The sequence below is a fragment of the Callorhinus ursinus genome, unplaced genomic scaffold (genome assembly GCF_003265705.2).
Source record: "Callorhinus ursinus isolate GAN/ISIS: 27379988/994484 unplaced genomic scaffold, GSC_fseal_2.0 scaffold16, whole genome shotgun sequence".
NCBI lineage: Eukaryota > Metazoa > Chordata > Mammalia > Carnivora > Otariidae > Callorhinus > Callorhinus ursinus.
In genome coordinates this window covers 24,137,244-24,155,234 of record NW_027397078.1, presented here as the reverse complement: position 1 = coordinate 24,155,234, position 17,991 = coordinate 24,137,244, and the positions used below count along the sequence as shown (strand labels likewise).

The 17,991-nt window shown below is 40.9% G+C and overlaps 1 protein-coding gene across 2 annotated transcripts in view; it reads right to left on the bottom strand.

Annotated features, from left to right (window-relative positions):
• KLHL15 (kelch like family member 15) overlaps window positions 1-9,086 on the bottom strand; it is a 32,463-nt gene extending 23,377 nt beyond the window's left edge. The window contains exons 1-2 of one of the 2 annotated variants that reach the window (XM_025857396.2): window positions 9,029-9,086; window positions 8,255-8,454 (exon numbers count right to left, since the gene is read on the bottom strand). The gene's annotated coding sequence lies outside the window, so the exon portion shown is untranslated. Of the gene's footprint in view, window positions 1-8,254; window positions 8,529-9,028 lie in introns of those variants that run through there. The other variant, XM_025857397.2, reaches the window with a different exon arrangement.
• Between the last annotated feature and the right edge of the window lie 8,905 nt (window positions 9,087-17,991).

The following is a 17,991-nucleotide window of genomic DNA, read 5'->3' as shown; positions in this document are numbered from 1 at the left end:
CACACACACACACACACACACACACACACACACACACACACACACACCACACACCGGAATATTACTCAGCCATAAAAAAGAAAAAAAGAATGAAATCTTGCCATTTGCAACAAGATGGATGGACCTAGAGGGTATAATGCCAAGTAAGTCAAAGAAAGACAAATACCATATGATTTCACTCATATGCAGAATTTAAAAAACAAATGAACAAGGAAAAAAAGAGACAACAGACTCTTAAATACAGAGAACAAACTGATGGTTGCCAGAGGGGAAGTTGGTGGGGGGAATGGGTGAAATGAAGAGGATTAAGAGTACACTTCTCTTGATGAACACTGAGAAATGCATAAAATTGTTGAATCATTATATCGTATACCTGAAACCAATATAAGGCTGTATTGTTAACTGTGCTTGAATAAAAAAATTAATAATTCAAAAAAAATAAAAGGAGAAACTATGCTTTCTCAAAAGAAGCAATCTAATGGTTCCAGATACTTACTATGGTAGAAACACCATAGAGCAAAGAAGGGGGGGAGGAAGAAAAGGAGAATGACTGGTAAACTGGGAGTCAAAAGACCCTAAAAATTTAAGGACAGCACCGGTACTCCTCTGGGCACCCAGCCCACTAAGGGGGACTCCAAGCAGGCAGGCTTCCACTCTGTGATCCTGTCCGGTCACATAAGGTCAGACTGGGGTGAGAAATAGTCATTAAGATGAACTCTCTCTTGTCAAGAATTTAGAAAAGGGAAAAAGAGATGTGCACTGTGTAGGACTAGAACTGGAACATGTCAAAGAGCAGCTGTGGGCACCAACTTCTGCCTGCCATGCGGGTTGAGTATCAGAGAAAGCCAGTGAAATGAGAAAGAAGAATAAAGCTAAGACAAGAGGACAGGGAGTGCTCCCCAACATCCTCATTTTTCCAGTTGCTAGGCCAACCTCTATTCCTGTCCCCAGGTTCTAAGAGAAGTCCTTCCATGCTTAGAATGAATTCCTTTTTTACTACCTTAGGTGGGTTTTTCCTTGGTATTATAGTCAAGGTCCCTAACTAACAGGGTTTTAGAACAGAAATTGCTACACTTTAAGTTACCCAAACCTTCTTGGTCTTATTCTGCATCTGTAAAATTGAGAGCATTGAACATGATGAACTCAAAAATTTTCGTCATAAATCTGTCACTTATTCTCCGACAGAGGTATAATGCAGTTACGTAGGCATGCAGACTAAATAAACTATAGTTATTTTTCAAGTGTTAGCAATGTATTTGTCAAGTTTACTTGATCTAAATTGACTTCTAAAACTAATTTGTGATAGCTGGGACATCTCAGTAACTTCTTTTCTACATGAAAAAGCTTGGTGCATCTATCAATAAAACTAACAGCTTTAGAGCGGCAGCAGTATTTTACATTTTAATGGGAAGCATGTGTACAAGCAGAAAATGATAAAATGCTCGGTGATTAACTGACCAACATTTAATCTCTAAATGGAAGTAGTGAGTTAAAGAGTACAGGTGTGGAGTTAGGGGCCATATTTGAATCCCAGTTCTACCTCTTACCAGCTGTGTGACCTTGGGGCAAGCTATTTACCCTCTCTGTGCTCTAACGTCCTCATCTGTAAAAAGTGACATCAATATCAGTGGAATCTTCCTCATAAGGGTGCGGTGAGGATTACATGAATTAATACACATAAAGACTCAAGAACAATATGTGGCCCTTAAGGACACCATAATGTTAGGGCTTACTATGCCCCTTCTGTTGGTGCTACTGGAACCAATATAATAGACCTGACCCTTTAAGAGTCTGGTTGTCTCTGGAAAAATCCTTCTCCTTAGCCACAGCACTTCCTTCAAACCCCAACCTGCCTTATCAGCGAAGTCTCTTAGGACCCAGGCCAACTCTAACCTGATAAAGACACTAAGGTTGACAGGTGAAAAATTTCAAGGTCATACAACTATTTAGAGAGATAAAACTAGAATCCGATTTGCAAAAAAATACAAAGAAATTTGTATTCTGTTGGAAAGAGCAAAACTTTTGAAATTAAGAGTGCTCACTAGTACTTACCACTGCGTGACCTGGAGAATTTCAGTTAACTCCTGACTTCAGTTTCCATCTACACATTAGGAATTATCATCACCACCTTATTATTGAGTTGCGGTGGTGATTAAATGAATTCACTTAAATGCCTAGCCCAGAGCAAGGCACTCCACCAGAGGTCACTCAATCTTGGCTTCCATTGTCCACTTCTTGCCTATTGCTCCTTTATCATTCACAAAACCAAAGGAACCAAAGGAACTTGATACCCCTCAAAATCACTGCTACAGATCCCACACCTCCCTAGGTAAGTTTATAAGAGATTAGGAGATGTACTGGTAGTCAAAACACTGGACTTCATTTGGCAATGGCATTATTTCCCATTTTTTCTCATCACACAAGTATGATTTTCTAGCTTTTACGGGCTGTTCAAGTTCTTCTGCCCTAACCAGAGTAGCTACTCTACATCTGTGCTGTTCAATACACAAGCCACTAGCCACCGGGCTATGGGGCACCTGAAATGTGGCTAGTCCAAATTGACATGTGCTGTAAGTATAAAATGGATGCCAGATTTTGAAGAGTTAGTCCAAAAAAGAAAGGGTCAATTATCTCAATTTACAAATTTTTCTACTGATCACATGTTGAAATAATATTTTGGATATAATGGGTTAAATAAGATATACTAAAAGTAATCTCACCTGTTTTTTACTTAAAAAAAAAACGTGACTATGAGAAAATTTAAAATTACACATATCTTGTATTATATTCTATTGAACAGCACAGATCTACATCAATGCTTAAGGCATCAAACAGCCAAACTTACAAATGAACACGTGAAACAAAACCAACTTGTTCACAATCCATACCCCGGAAGCTACAAAGGAAAGAAAAAAAAAGTGAGGCTTAAATTAAAATAAAAACACAAAACACATATATAAGCAAAAAAACATTAATTAGAAAAAGGAAAGTATAGGAATACAAAAAGAAAAACATAAAAACTTATGCATAAGAATTCTGTAAGAATTATAGCAATTTATGGAATAAATAATCATAAAAATGAATCACTGTAAAACTAAGCTCAAATAAGAACTATAAATCAATGAAGGATGGTGAAAAAAAATCCATTAAGGGGCTCTGAGAGATTTACTGACATACAAAATGTTCAATGTACAGAAATTCTGTACCCTCACTTTTCAAAAATGGACCATCAGATTAAAGGAAATCATGGTTTATAAACCCACATATGTATATATTTGAAACTTGGCCTCTAGAATTTCAAATGGCTGGTTTTTTTCAAAAGCGGAACCAACTTAAACTAGTGACAAGACATACACTACTAGGAAAGAAATATTGAAGAGTTTGTCTTGTTTCATCAACTTGGCACCGATTAGGAAAAAAAAGAAAGCCTCATATTTTCTACACATAAAAATGATTAATACAGCAATTTCCAAAGTGTAGTCCAGGGACAAATGGGGTCCTCATCCCCTTAAAGGACTCCACAAAGTCAAAACTATTTTCATAGTAATAATTTTAAAAGTTGTTTTTTTTCACTTTCATTCTCTCAGTGTATTCCAGAAGCTACATGTGTGATAATGGTAACAGATTAAATGCAGAGGCTGATAAGAAGCCCATTGTCTTCCATTAAGTCAGACATTAATTAGATCTGCAAAAAGGTAAAAATTAGATCTTCTCACCAAGTTTTATATGGTTTTGGAAAACATTTAATTTTCATCAAAAATGCTACTTAGATTAACGTGTAATGGGTTTTTAAATACTCCAGTTTTAATTTCTATTATGGTAAATATAAACAGATAAAACCCACATAAACAAAAGCTCTTTAGGATCTCCAAAATTTTTAGAATAATGAGGTCTTGAGACCAAAAGGTTTGAGTACCACTGATGGTATGATCAAGAGATCAATGACAACACATGCATATACACAAAACATACTCTTCCTACCTCTGCCCTGGAAGACTATTACTGCTATTTATATCACAGAAATTTCTAACAGTTCAAACTCTCTAGTGACCAGTAAAGAAAGAAGTCTGGTGGGGGTAAAATTGGACAGGAAATTAAAGGCAAAGAAATTAATGCTTCCTTTTCAGTTAGAAGGCTGCCATTCCGATTTGAAGGCAAAATTCTAGGCAAATAGAAGATGTTTCAAAATTAACCTCCATGTTTATGCCATAAGCATTAATTTAATGTTTTCACATTCCTCCCAAAGGTCCTTAAAAATTCATACAAAATCCTAAGCCATTTGGAACAAAAGCTAGATTCTCAGAGCTTGATATACTTCTTTTCAATGAAAAATTTAAATTGTCATACTACCTTCACCCTCAAACAGGTAGCTTACCAAAGTTGGTGCCTAATGCAGAAAATCCCATACTCACACACTGAAAAGAAAATGCAAGGCTTACTACGGATAAAAATAGAATTAATTTCTGAGTCATAAAGTTTCTCACCATTTCTGTAACTTATAAAGAAAAAATTTTAAGTTTGGCAATCTCAAAGTAGCTAACTTCTCAATCTAAAAGGCAAGAAAATTTTAAAAACAGACTCACTGTATTAGCTCTATTAGCAGTCATTTTACTCTTGGACACACTATTCAAATTGAGAAACAACTCAGTTTAATATGGGAGGAAAGGCTGCATAACTTTAATTTGTTTAATACTGGAAATTCTTTCTTGTCTATCTAAATGTTTTTATAACTCAGTACCAAATTGCAAATGACCGTTTAAGCTTTTAGGAAGGCTCTTGGGTTCTCCAGCCCCAGGTTGGCACCTATTACCCAAATTACTTCACTTTTCAGGTATGTTTAGCATTTAATCGTTCTATAATACAAGAAACCTTGCGAGAAAAAAATCACTCCTGCTTCAATGCTATTTTTTCATCAGAAGATTTTCATTTAATGCTCCTCTGCCTATTCCTCAGTACGAGCAGTAGTCCAAGAGTGATGTCATGGAAAACAGCTTCCCTAGCCTTTAGAGATTGGATCCAGTGAGAATTCTAGGAAAAGCCTCTATTGGGCAATAAAACCCCAAATCTTCTAAGTTATATCCTAACAAGAAATCATCAACATTATAATGTTAACATTCTAGTTTTCTATAAAAATTATACAATCAAACTAAATCTTTCAGAAGGTCTTGATGTTCTGATACAGATTTACTGTAAATCTTTAAATGATGTAAAATCATTAACTAAATTCATTTATTTCATCAGAGACAAAGGAATAAATTTTCTATCCGTTCTTATTTGCTTCAATGATTCAGCCAGATGAGCTTTAAAGGCCTTATATTAAAAACAGAGTATCTGAGGAAATACCTTGCCTTTTCTAGTTTCTTCCAAAGTAAAAATTTCTAATTCTGAAAAGGCCTTCCACTTTTGGACCAGCAGCAGTACAACATATACCCACAGCAAAGATGAACCATGAAGGCCCCTCCAAGGATTCTTAAGATCGTAATAATAATTATCTCCCATTACTCTCCCCCCTTGTTCACCCTGCCCCAGATACTGGCCTCTTTTGCTGTTTCTTAGAAACAGTCACACACCCACCTTAAGACTTCTACACTCGCTGTTCCCTCTGCCTGATCACTACATCCCCAGATATATATGGCTGCCTTCAAGTCTTTGCTCCCTTCAAGTCTTTACTCCAGTGAGGCCTTCCTCGAACCCTATCTTTTAAAAAAACAAAACAAAAACCAAACAAACAAAAACCAAAAACCCACCCCCACAACCAGAAATCCTCACTTTCCCTTTCTGCTTTATTTTCCTCTATAGTACATTAAAATAGAGATAACAGGCTCTTTTCCTTAATTAGTTTGCTTTTTATGTTTCTTTTTCTTTTTCTCAGTTTTGCTTTGACTGTTGTATCCCTCACAACCTAGAAATAACAGCACTTGGCACATAATAAGTGCTTAATAAATATTTGTTGGATGAAGAGATAAATTTAGTCTTCATAACGCTCCATGTTCTGTAACCATCCCTGATTTAAAGATGAGAAGAATCAAAAGCTCACAGAGGTTATAAGGAACTTGCCCAAGGCTATGATTCTTAAGTGGTGGAGTTGGGGTCTGCCCCACTTCAGAGCCTCTGTGTTTAACCAGTATCCTACAATGCTTCACCAATGACTCTTTCATTTCTCTTCAATAAAAAACCCCACACCAACTATAGCATTCCAGTTCAGGGAAAATATATACTAATAAATTAATTCAACCCCTTAAATATTCATTCTTCTCCCAGTTAATGTTATTTACTCTTAAAATATTTACAACGTGAGGAGCAAGCTGACAAGAGGCAAGCTAATTTTGGGAGTCCAAGTGAAATGAAAATTTGGGCCCCCTTATCCGAAAGCAGGAAAAAAATGTTGTTAAAGGTACTAAAATAAAAAGCTCTCTCCTTTCTTCTGTGGTCTCTCTCAACTTGTCATGGTGTTTTTTTATTTGTTGTTTAATGCGTTCTAAGTGAAGAAAAATTAAAAATTAAAATTAGCATGAATTTTACCGTTCACCTTTATATTGTACAATGCCAGTTTTACATGCAGATTATTACACCAACTTCAGGGCCCTTCTGAACACCCATGAAGCCAAGCCAGCCCTGGTTCCAAGATTTTAGCCCCAGATAACCCAAATCAAGGCAGAGAGAAGGTCAAACCTTGAAATTCCCAATAAAGTAGTGATTTGCCAAAATTTTATCTTCAGGACAAATGATAAGTCCAGTGTATAAAAGCTAGCACATTAAAATAGGCTCTTCCATTTGCTAATTTAATCGTGCCCGCTTATATCTTTCTGTCTTTTTACAAAACACAAAAGTATACTCTAAAAAACAACTGGTATTGGGTTATAAAATAAAACATTTCAGAAAAAACTCAGAAAACCATTTGTTGCCTAAAAATAACAATATACTATGAAAAATCCTTCTCTTTCACTTTTTGTGGCCCATTTTTAAGCCAAACCATACTAATTTTGATGTACCCAGTAGGAATTATTCCATACTGATCTGTTACACACATATCTTAGTTCTGACAAATAATAAATCCCATTTCTCAAGCCACAAATATTTACTCTTCTATTATTCCTAAGTTAAATCAGCAATAGAGTGCAAATTAACACCAATTCCCACTGAAGAACTGGTTCTAAGCACCTACTAAGTGCTGATGATTTAAAAGAGATTTATGTTATATAAACACTATTACATTGTCAAAAAGTTGAAAATTTCTATACATTTCTAGATCTGTTAAGAATTACAGAAATCTGAATGCATTTGTAAGCTCTTAAAAAACAATTTTCAAATTAGTAGATATATTCAGGCATCCTGTTCCCTAGATACGAAAAATACCATTAAAATTAGAAAATATATCTTAAAAGCATTTTCTAAATTACCATTAAATCAGATCAACAAAAATAAATTCGGAAAATACATAAGACTAAACATCAAGTGTTAAATAAATATTCCGAGTAAGAAAAAGGGCATAAGCGGCCTAGAAAAATGAAAAGCAAAGCACCACAGTAACGTTAAATTTGAATTAAAGAATACCGTTATTTAAATAAGCAGTTAGCATTTCGTAGGAAGGCCAAGCAACGTGACTATTATATATCCAGTCGATTCACAGCACTGCTTCGCTATTCCATACTTATTGCTTACACTTATAATACACGAAAAAAAAAAAGAGGCAGCAACAGTTAGCCACTACAACATTAACCACTCTGGCAAGGGTTACTTAAAAAATCGCTTTGCATTTTTACAACACTTTACAGCTATAGGTTATTTTCACGTATATGACCTCATATAGTCCTCACTACCCTGTGATGTGGCTATTACTGCCTAGATTTCATAGATAAGAAACCGATGTTCGGTAAGCGATTTTCTCAGCGTCACCCAGTCGAACCCAGACCTTCTGATTCCACGTTTTATGCCTCGCATTTCGCATAGTTCTATTTCAGGCATAAACAGAATTTTTAAAGGGAAGGAACGGGTTAGGGAGAAAATAATCATGGTACCTGCAGCTGTGTGCTGCAAAAAATGGCTGAATTATGCTTCTTCCGTTTTTTTTCCCCCCTCCTTGAAAAAAATATTTCAAACAATTTAAGTAAACTCAAAGACAAATTAGGTCCCGGCGTCTACCAAATGTTTGACTCGGGTCTGTGCAGAAAACGCTACCGAATCCGTGCCGAGCGCGGGGCCGCGGACGAAGCCCGGGCTCCTGCAGGCCGGAGGGCCAGGGGCGGCTACGCACCTCGGGGGTCTGTCCAACCTCTAGTGGACGGCAGTCTGCATCAGGAAGAAGCGGGCCGGCGGGCCGGGCGGTGGGCGGTCGGGCGCCGGGATGGCACTCGGCAGGATCCTCGAACCTCTACAAGGGGCCGCTCCCGGGCCGGGCCGGGACGCTCCGGCGGGGGGCGAGTCTGCGCGCCTGCGGGCCCCTCGGAACCAGTCCTGGGAAAGAAGACAGCACTGAGTCGCGAGTCGAGACAGTCGGGCTCGGCGCAAGGCGGCGCGGCGTCGGGGCCGGGCCCGGCCTTGCCAACGCCAGGGGCCTCGCGGCGCCTGGCGGGGCTCGGCCGGAGGGCCGACTCGGGGCCACGGGCGGGGGAGAGGGCTGGGGGGCCGCGGGCAGCAGCAAAAGCACCGGCGGTAGCGGCGTCGACGACGGCGTCTCCGGGCTTCTGCCCCGAAGCGCGCCGAGCCTCAGGATCACCCACGCCGGGGGTGGAGGAAGGCGGGAAAGGGGCGGGCAAGGGGCGGAGCGTGCGGGGCCACGAGCCAGGGGCCGCTCCGGGCCGCGCGCCCCCTGCGGGCCGCGGGAGCCGCCCGGGGCCGGCCCAGGGAGGCGGGGCCCGCCGGCAGGGGGTTCCATGCGCCGTCGTCGCAACGCGGAAGCCTGCCACGCGGGTAGGAAGGTCGAAGGGCGGGAAGACGAGAGTTGGAAAGCAGGCCTCGGTGGCGCCCTCGGCCCCCATCGGCGCCTCGAGGGGGCCCGCGGGCGGGCCGCGGCCCGGAGGGTGTTTACCTTCCCCCTGGTCGAGCGCCAATGCCGCCATGTTTCAGCCAGCGCGCGTCACTTCCGGCGCCGGGGGAGCGGGAGCGGGTGTGGGAGCGGGGTGGGGGCAGGGCTGTCCCACGCCCGCGGGGCCCCACGTTCAGGCCGGCCACACCGGCGGGCCCCACCGAGGGAATAATGCGGCCGGGCGCTGCACTGCGGGCCCGGCCCAACGCGGTTTCCCTCGTGGCGTCGCCGTCGGGGCTGGGAACGCTCGGTGGGGCTTGTCTCCCCGCAGCGGTCCCGCTTAGTCTGCACGAGCGGTGGGCTCAAGCTACCGCGATGCGCCCACCCTCGACAAGTTGAGGATTGGGACGCCGGGAAAATGTCTTTTTGCATCTTGAACACCACGGTGGGGGTGGGGGAATCTGCGACGACGGGGAGGAAGCCTTGCCATAGCTACCTGTTATAAAATTGACTACATCTGCGCCAAATGACATCATTTTTGTAAGGCAATTTGCAGGGGTTATTGCGTCATAGTTCCACTTGGCTTATTACACAACAATTACACGTTTCGGAAATGCATTTCCCAGAGGTGGGAAAATTCATAGAAAACGGCGTGTCTGCACCAGACAGAAATGTCGGATCTAAAAACGCTGTTCTATTTGCGTCAAAATAAGATGGCAAGGACGAACATTCAGAGAGCAGTGATTTTGGGGGTGGTTATTCTTTTTAAGTAAATCAGCTGTAGAATTCTAGTTAATGCTTTTAAAATATCGCCTTTTTTGATTTAAGAATATTAAAACTAGGACGGTTCTGTAAATTTGTTATTGTGAAATCTCTTTGTGAGAAAAATGTAAATGACAGAAATACACAGCTGGAGGCCAGTGGTTCTACAACTAACCTTAAGTTAAGCCATCCATTGCCCATTTCTAATCCTAAACTGAGGAATTTCTCCTACTCCCACCCCCCACCCCCCGCCGCCATTTTCTCTCTAGACCAATATCCCGATGAATTTACAGTGAGGTGTGTGGCTAAAAGCGATCATTATCTCTCTCTAGCAAACTTGAACATGTCATGTTTCCCAAGAGGCCAAGATAGCACACGGTGTACTGTTTTTGCTGAAGTAGACTAGTTCGTGGGAAAAAATAGAGAATCACCTGAATCCTTTGGAAACAGGGAAATAAGCTTACCTTTTCTGACTTAAACTATAAAACGAGCTTTAAAAAACTGTAAGCCCTAAAATATGGCATACATTCAACTTTAAACATTTGAGTTTTCATACATTATTCTTGAACATTTAAAAGTGCTGAATTTTGATTTTTGTGTATTAGCCAACATACATTTTGAGGTATACATTACATAGTGTAGCACTGAGCTGTCGACTTAGGTTCTTGATTCAAGCAGGAACCGAAATGTGTCTGTGTTCTGTGTAGCTGGTATGTATACCTACAGTGAGTGATGTCCTAAACCACTGTGATTAGTACACCCTTACTATGACATTATGTGGCCTCATATCTGGCATTTTGTTATGTCCAAAAGGTTCTTTTTTTTAATACTGTTTCTGAAACTGGGCTGTGTCTTTTCAGCAATCTGTATATTTACTGTGTAGAGTCCATTGGGGGGGGGAGTTCTATTTAATCAATGATATCTCTTTCACTCTCATTTTTTTTAAAAGTGTTTTATAGAAGGGTCTAGTACAGTAAGGAGCATTCTGTTTCTCTCAGACCAAGCCAAAGTAAAACCAGGTCATTTAAATAAATAACTCCTCCAGGTAATTCCTGTATTCAATTACTTTTCCCACCAATTACTGGAAAGTAATGGGAGCTCCCAAATACCTTGAGGGCATCCTTTCACACTGGTAGAGTCCCACAGGGCAAATGGAAGCTGTCTTTTCCTAGCCCTCTAACTTAAGTGTTTGAGAATACTCCTCAAATCAGCTTTTTCACAGCTGAAATGTCCCAAGGCATGCTAGAGGCTTGGGTCTAAGAATGGTGGTAGAGTTGGAAGAAAGTTCCTACCTGGAGGTTCTGAGGATTTAGGACACTGTATAATCATACCCTGCCCACTTTTTTTTTTTTTTTTTAAGAAGTCAAGGCTTTTTAGAAACCCAGAGTCTGCAGTAAGTTAATTGTCTTGGTAATCACTTTGCATGTAAGTGGCTCCCACCTTAATCTCTGGGAATCAAAGAGTTTTATCTTCAGTGAACTCTGATAAGGTTACATATGCATCTCTTCCCTCATGAACACTGTTTTGACAGATGCTCTGTATCTGTTCAAGGGTTTTAAGGCATCTTGTTGAGGTCCAGTCCATTTCAGTCCCTCAGGGCCCACCAGCATTCGCCCCCCCCCAATCAGTACCAACTTCTGCCAGTACACACCAAGACCTGTACACTGACACATTCCAACAGGATGGTGGCTTTTGTCCTAAACATTATTTTTTGGTCCGTATACCACATGGAACCTTCAAAATGCAGTCTGAGGGGCCCCTGGCTGGCTCAGTTGGAGGAGCATGCAACTCCTGATCTGAGGATCACGAGTTTGAGCCCCATGTTGGGTGTAGTGATTACAAAAAAAATAAATAAATAAATAAACTTTTTTAAAAAGTGCAATCTGAGAGTCCCCAAATTTTCCAGCCTTTAAAGTTTGTTGTTTTTACAGCCCAATAGAATAACTTGAGCCTTGGAGTGCCTGGGTGGCTCAGTCAGTTAAGCGTCTGCCTTCCACTCAGGTCATGATTCCAGGGTCCTGGGATCGAGCCCCCGTATCGAGCCCTGCGTCAAGCCCTGCATCGGGCTCCCTGCTCTGCAGGGAGCATGCTTCTCCCTCTTCCTCTGCTGCTCCCCCTGCTTGTGTGCTCACGCTCTCTCTTTTTCTCTGTCAAATAAGTAAATAAAATCTTTCTTTTTTTTAAGTAACTTGAGCCTTTATGTTGCATGACTAACAGGAAATGCGTGTCTTCATGAATGTTGGAGGATTCCTGGCTAATGCCTACACACGTTGGTTGTTCCTGGTCACCTGTCACTTGGAATGGCTCCTTGTAGCTTCTCTCCTATTATCTCTAGCCTTCTGGTCTGTCACCACCTCTCCACGTTTCTCCCACTCTCCCTGTGTACTTCCCAACTCACAAACTTGACTCTCCCTCCAGTTTTCTAGCAAAGCAAACCCTAAGGCCATCACAAGGAAACTTCAATCCTTTAAACAGGGCATGGCTTCTAGAGATCCCTAGACAGGGATGTCTTCTCTGGTCATCTCTAAGTCAGATCTGTTGCCATTAGGTGGGAACCCTTTCCTAAGCATAGTAAAGGGTTTGTCCCATCTCTCTTCCCCAATCTCATGAGCCTTTAAACCCACCCCCTGGGCCCAGGTAGGAAAGTACCAGGTCCCTAAACATCCAAAAGGAATGTGGACACACACACAGAACACCATCAAAGGGTACTCCCCCTCCATGACACAGAGTGTATTTTAAGTATTTACATTCATGTTAGTTCATCAATGTGGGGAGTTACCTCAATGAAAATGAATTAATAACTTTGTATGGCCAAGAGGACTCAACAATGTGATTCTTTCTGGAACCAAATGCTTCTTCATATTTCATTTCCATCCACAAAGCCCTAGCAAGCAATGCACTGCTGGCAGTTGTGAGAATAACTGCTTTGTGCTTGCAGCTAGCATCTAACAAGGGTTTAGAAACATTCAGGTTTGGTCTCAGAGTCCCCAACACATTGTGACAGGTTTAGACAACATGGGGTGCCATGTGAGCGAGCACAAAGGTAGGGGGATATAATCCAGGCTTGAGATGGTCAAGCAAGACTTCTCAGAGGCAGTAATTTCTAAATGCAGTCCAAAGGGAAGAAGTACAGGGGAAAGGGAAGAGAATAAAGGACCTCCTGCAGCACAGTCTGTTCCAGGCTGAGGAGAGGCAGCAAGGCAGCTTTATTTAGAGAACCGCTGATAATTTAGTAGGATTACAGTGTAGGACAAGAAGGGGAGAGGGAAAAGAAGAAAAACCACAAAGGCTGCTGAATATAGACTTAGGCAGTGAAGGCTTCAGCCCTCCTGTGTGGCCTCTCATGCCATGCTCGCTCTTTCTTTCTTTCCCTCTTTCTTTTTCTTTCTTTCCCTCTTTTTCTTTCTTTCTTTCTTTCTTTCTTTCTTTCTTTCTTTCGATTTTATTTATTTATTTGACACGGGGAGAGAGAGAGAGAGCACAAGTAGGCAGAGTGGCAGGCAGAGGGAGAGGGAGAAGCAGGCTCTTCGCTGAGCAGAGAGCCCAATGCAGGGCTTGATTCCAGGACCCTGGGATCATGACCTGAGCCGAAGGCAGATGCTTAACCGACTGAGCCACCCAGGCACCCCACGCCATGCTCCTTCAACCGTACCATGCTATTATACTAATGAACATACTAAATGATCTTGCATTTTTACTCCTATATAATTCCATAAATTGTTCATTTACTACAGTAATCTAGTAATCTAATCTATACTAATCTATGCTAATTTATTTGTTCATTCCATTAGTATTTATGAGTGCCTACTGTGCGCCAAGTCCTGTACTAAGCACTGGGGATCTGTCAGTGACCAAAACATATGACAATCCTAGCCATCTCAAAGATTAAATAAATGAGGTAATAAATAAGCAAATTATGTGGCCTACTAGAATGTGATGAGTGCTATAGGGAAGAACAGCAGGATTAGAGATTAGGAGTGTTGAGGAGGAGAGCTCTTCCAGTTTTAACTAGGATGGTCAAGTTGGAGGTTGCACTTGACTTAAAGGAGGTGAAGGACCAGACTGTGTAAAGCTTTGTAGACCACTGTAAGGGCTTTGGCCATTGAGAAATTGGGAACCATTGGAAGCTCTTGAGAAGAGGAGCAATATAGTTCACACTAAGGCTGCTGTGTAAATAATAAGAGTTTAGGGGCGCCTGGGTGGTTCAGATGGTTTAAGTGTCTGCCTTCAGCTCAGGTCATGATCCGAGGGTCCTGGAATCAAGTCCCGAATCGGGCTCCCTGCTCCTTGGGAGCCTGCTTCTCCCTCTGCCTCTCTCTCTCTCTGTCTTTCATGAATAAAATAAAATCTTTAAAAAATAATAAGAGTTTAGGCATAATGTAATGTACAACATGATGACTGTAGTTAACACTACTATATGTGATATTTGAAAGTTGCTAAGAGAGTAAATCCTAAAAGTTCTCATCACAAGGAAAAAACATTTTTTCTCTTCTATCTGTATGAGATGATGGATGTTAACTTATTATGGTCATCATTTCACAATATATTTATGCCAAGTCATTATGCTGTACACCTTCAAGTTATACAGTGCTGTATGTCAGTAAAACTGGAAGGAAAAAAACCCCCCCACACACAAAACACACACACACACACATAAATAATAAAATAGACTATTTAAAAATTTAAGTGGACAAATGTGGAAGCAGGGAGATGGGTAAGGAAACTTGTCTAACAACGGAATAGAATGGAGGCTAAAGGAGAGACTGTAGAAAGTGGCCAGACTGCAAATATTCTGAAGGTAAAGCCAACAGGGTTTCCTGGATGTAGGAATAAAGGAAAGAGAGGAGTCAAGGATGTCACCTAGGTTTCCAGCCTGAGTGACTGGAAGGATGGAACTGGCATTTCCTGAGATGGGGAAGACCTCAAGAGGAACAAGTTTGAAAGGGGTGGAAGAGAAAGGAGAAGGGGGCACGCCAAGGGGAGGGAGCTGTCCAGGAGAACAGGGAGCCGTTGTAAAGAGACCAGAGTGTGCTATGCTACCAGGTGGAGAGACAGGTACTAGAAGTTGCTAAACATCTACCAGCAATAAAAGGTCCAGTGAATGTCGCCATTTTAACTGAATGGATTTGAAATGCAGTGTAGACAATGTCCCCTTGAAAATGAAAACATCAAAAAGAACAAATGTTTAAAAAGTTAATCATTTTTGTGCTCCTTCTGAAACAATGAAAAATAACACTATGCTTCAGAAGCCTCAACATTGCAAGCCACATATTCATGAGGTGTTTATGAAATTACCAGGGGGCTCAATGAAGTAGAGCAAGGACTAGGCCCTGGGGCACTCCCATTAGGGAGTCATGGAGGGGGGCGGAAAGATAGAGAACTGTCAAGGAGATAGAGGAGTAGTCAGTGAGAGACCGGTAAAAACAAAGAATGTGGTATGCCAAGTGAGATAAAGTATTGTTAAGTTGTTAAACATCCACTATCTATAAAAGATGAAATGAATGTCACCATTTTAATGGAATATGTTTACTTTGAAGCACAGTATAGAAAATGCCCCCTTGTAAATGAAAATGTTAAAAAGAACACATTTCCTCCAAAGTTAATCATTTTTATTCTTTGTGAACCGATGAAAAGCAACACTATACTTTAGAAGCCTCAAGGTACAAGCCACATATTCATAAGCACTGCATTTCAGTAGATGTGCATGCAAACACACACACACACACACTCTCTCTCTCTCTCTCTCTCTCTCTCTCTCTCTCTAATGTGAGCGCCAGAGTTGAGGTGAGTGGGAGCAATGAAGAGCTGCTATATGGTGTTTGCTCAATGAAAGAAGTGAAAAAAAGCCTTCAGTAATAACTGTTGCCAGAAGCACAGCTTTAGGGTTTGGGGAGTGTGGTTAAGGATAGAGACGGGATTGAATCCAGGCTCTGAGGTTATTTACTGCTTCTAAAATGAAGTTCTTAAAAAAAAAAACAGCGATTGCATAGCTCTCTTGGGACAAAATGTCTTTGCTGATACAGGGCAGAGAGGGACTTGAGGTAAGTCAGTACTGGCTGCCACAGCTTGTGGTGGTGGTAGCTGAAGTAGAAGCAGGGGAAACATTACATGAACAACAGGGCCCAGGCCTGGCTGAAAGGGCCGCTAGCTTCATGCTTTCCAGTGACTTGAGAGAGGAGCAGCACTGTTTTGGTGAGGGGCACTGGAATGCCAAGTATAGGTGAGACAGGTAACCCTGTGGGATTGAAGCCGCAGTACTGTCAAGATGGTGATTCTCCCTAAATTGATCTACAGATTCAAAACAATCCATATCAAAAACCCAGCAGGATTTTTTTTTTCTTTTTTGGCAGAAATTGACAGGCTGATCCTGAAATTTATATGGAAATGCAAAAGCTCTAGAAGGGCCAAAACAGTTTTGAAAAAGGACATAGTTAAAAGACTTATACTTTCCAGTTTCACAATGTACTATAAAACTACAGAAATCAAGACAGTGTTGTACTGGCATAAGTACAGACATACAGATCGAGAGTCCAGAAATAAACCCTTTTATGGTCAGTTTATTTTCTACAAAGATACCAAGGCAATTCAATAAGGAAGGGATTGTCTTTTCAACAAATGGTGCTGGGACAATTGCATATCTGCAACTGTCCAAAATTTGGGATGGAGTTAAACCCTTTCCTCACACTTTCCACAAAAATTAACTAAAAATAGATTATAGGCCTAAATATAAGAGCTGAAACTAGCAACTTTTAAGAAGAAAACCTAGGAGTAAATCTTTGTGAACTTGAGCTAGGTAAAGTGTTCTTAAGTATGATACCAAAAGCATGATTCATAAATGAAGAAATAAATTGGACTTTGTCAAAGTTAAAAACTTTTGCTCTTCAAAGATACCGTTAAGAAAATGAAAAGACAAGCAACTGACTGGAAGAAAACATTTGCAAATCATGTGTCTGATAGAGACTTGTATCCAGAATATATAAAGAACTCTTGCAACTCAATAATAAGAAAATAAGCAACCCAATTTAAGAATGGGCTGGAATAGCTTTTTTACCAAAGAGGAAATATGAATGGCTAATAAGTACATAAAATGATGCTCAATACATCATTAGTCATTAGAGAAATGCAAATGAAAACTGCACCTACTAGAATGTCTATAATAAAAAGAAAAAAAACAGTATCAAACATTGGTGAGGATGTGGAGAAACTGGAGCCCTCATAGATTGCTGGTAGGAATGTAAAATGGTGCAGCCACTTTAGAAAAGTTTGACTGTTTCACAAAATGTTAAACATAGATTTACCATTGGACTCAGCAATTGCACAACTAGGTATTTACCAAGAGAAATGAAGACATGTTTTCATAAAAATGTGTACAGAAATGTTCATAGGAGCATTATTCACAACAAAAACTTGTACACCATTGTTCATAGTATTATTCACAATAGCCAAAAGTGTAAACAATCCAAATATCCATCAACTGGTGAAAGGATTAACAAAATGTGGTATGCCCATGCGATGGAATTTACTCAGGAATAAAAAGGAATGAACTACTATTGATAGATGCTATAACATGGATGAACCTCAAAACTACTATGCTCAAGTGAAAGAAGCCAGACGCAAAAGACTACATATTATGTGATTCCAATTACGTGAAATGTCCAGAAATTGTCCGTAGAGACAAAGACTTTAAGTGGTTGCCTGGGGCCAGAGATGGAAAGGGGGACTGACTGCAGATAGACATGAGGGATCTCTTTGGGGTGATGGAAATATTCAAAATCTGGACTGTGGTTACACAGCTCTGCAAATTTAGTAAAAATCACTGAATTGTATACTTAAAGTGGGTGAATTTCATGGTATGCAAATTTTACCTCAAAGCTAACTTTTTTTAAAAAGAGATTTGGGGAGAAGTTTTCTTTTTTTTTAATCTTTTTATTTATTTATTTGAGAGAGAGAATAAGAGAGCTAGAGCACGAGCGGGGGGAGGGTCAGAGGGAGAAGCAGACTCCCTGCCGAGCAGGGAGCCTGATGCGGGACTCGATCACAGGACTCCAGGATCATGACCTGAGCCGAACGCAGTCGCTTAACCGAGCCACCCAAGCGCCCACCTCAAAGCAAACTTTTTAAAGAGTATACTTGTAATTGTCTATGAATTCCACCTCTGCTACTTACAAGCTGTGGGATTGTGGGCATGTTATGTAATATTTTAGGGACTCAGTTTCCTCACCTGTAAAAATGGGAATTATACTATCTACCTCATCAGATTGTTG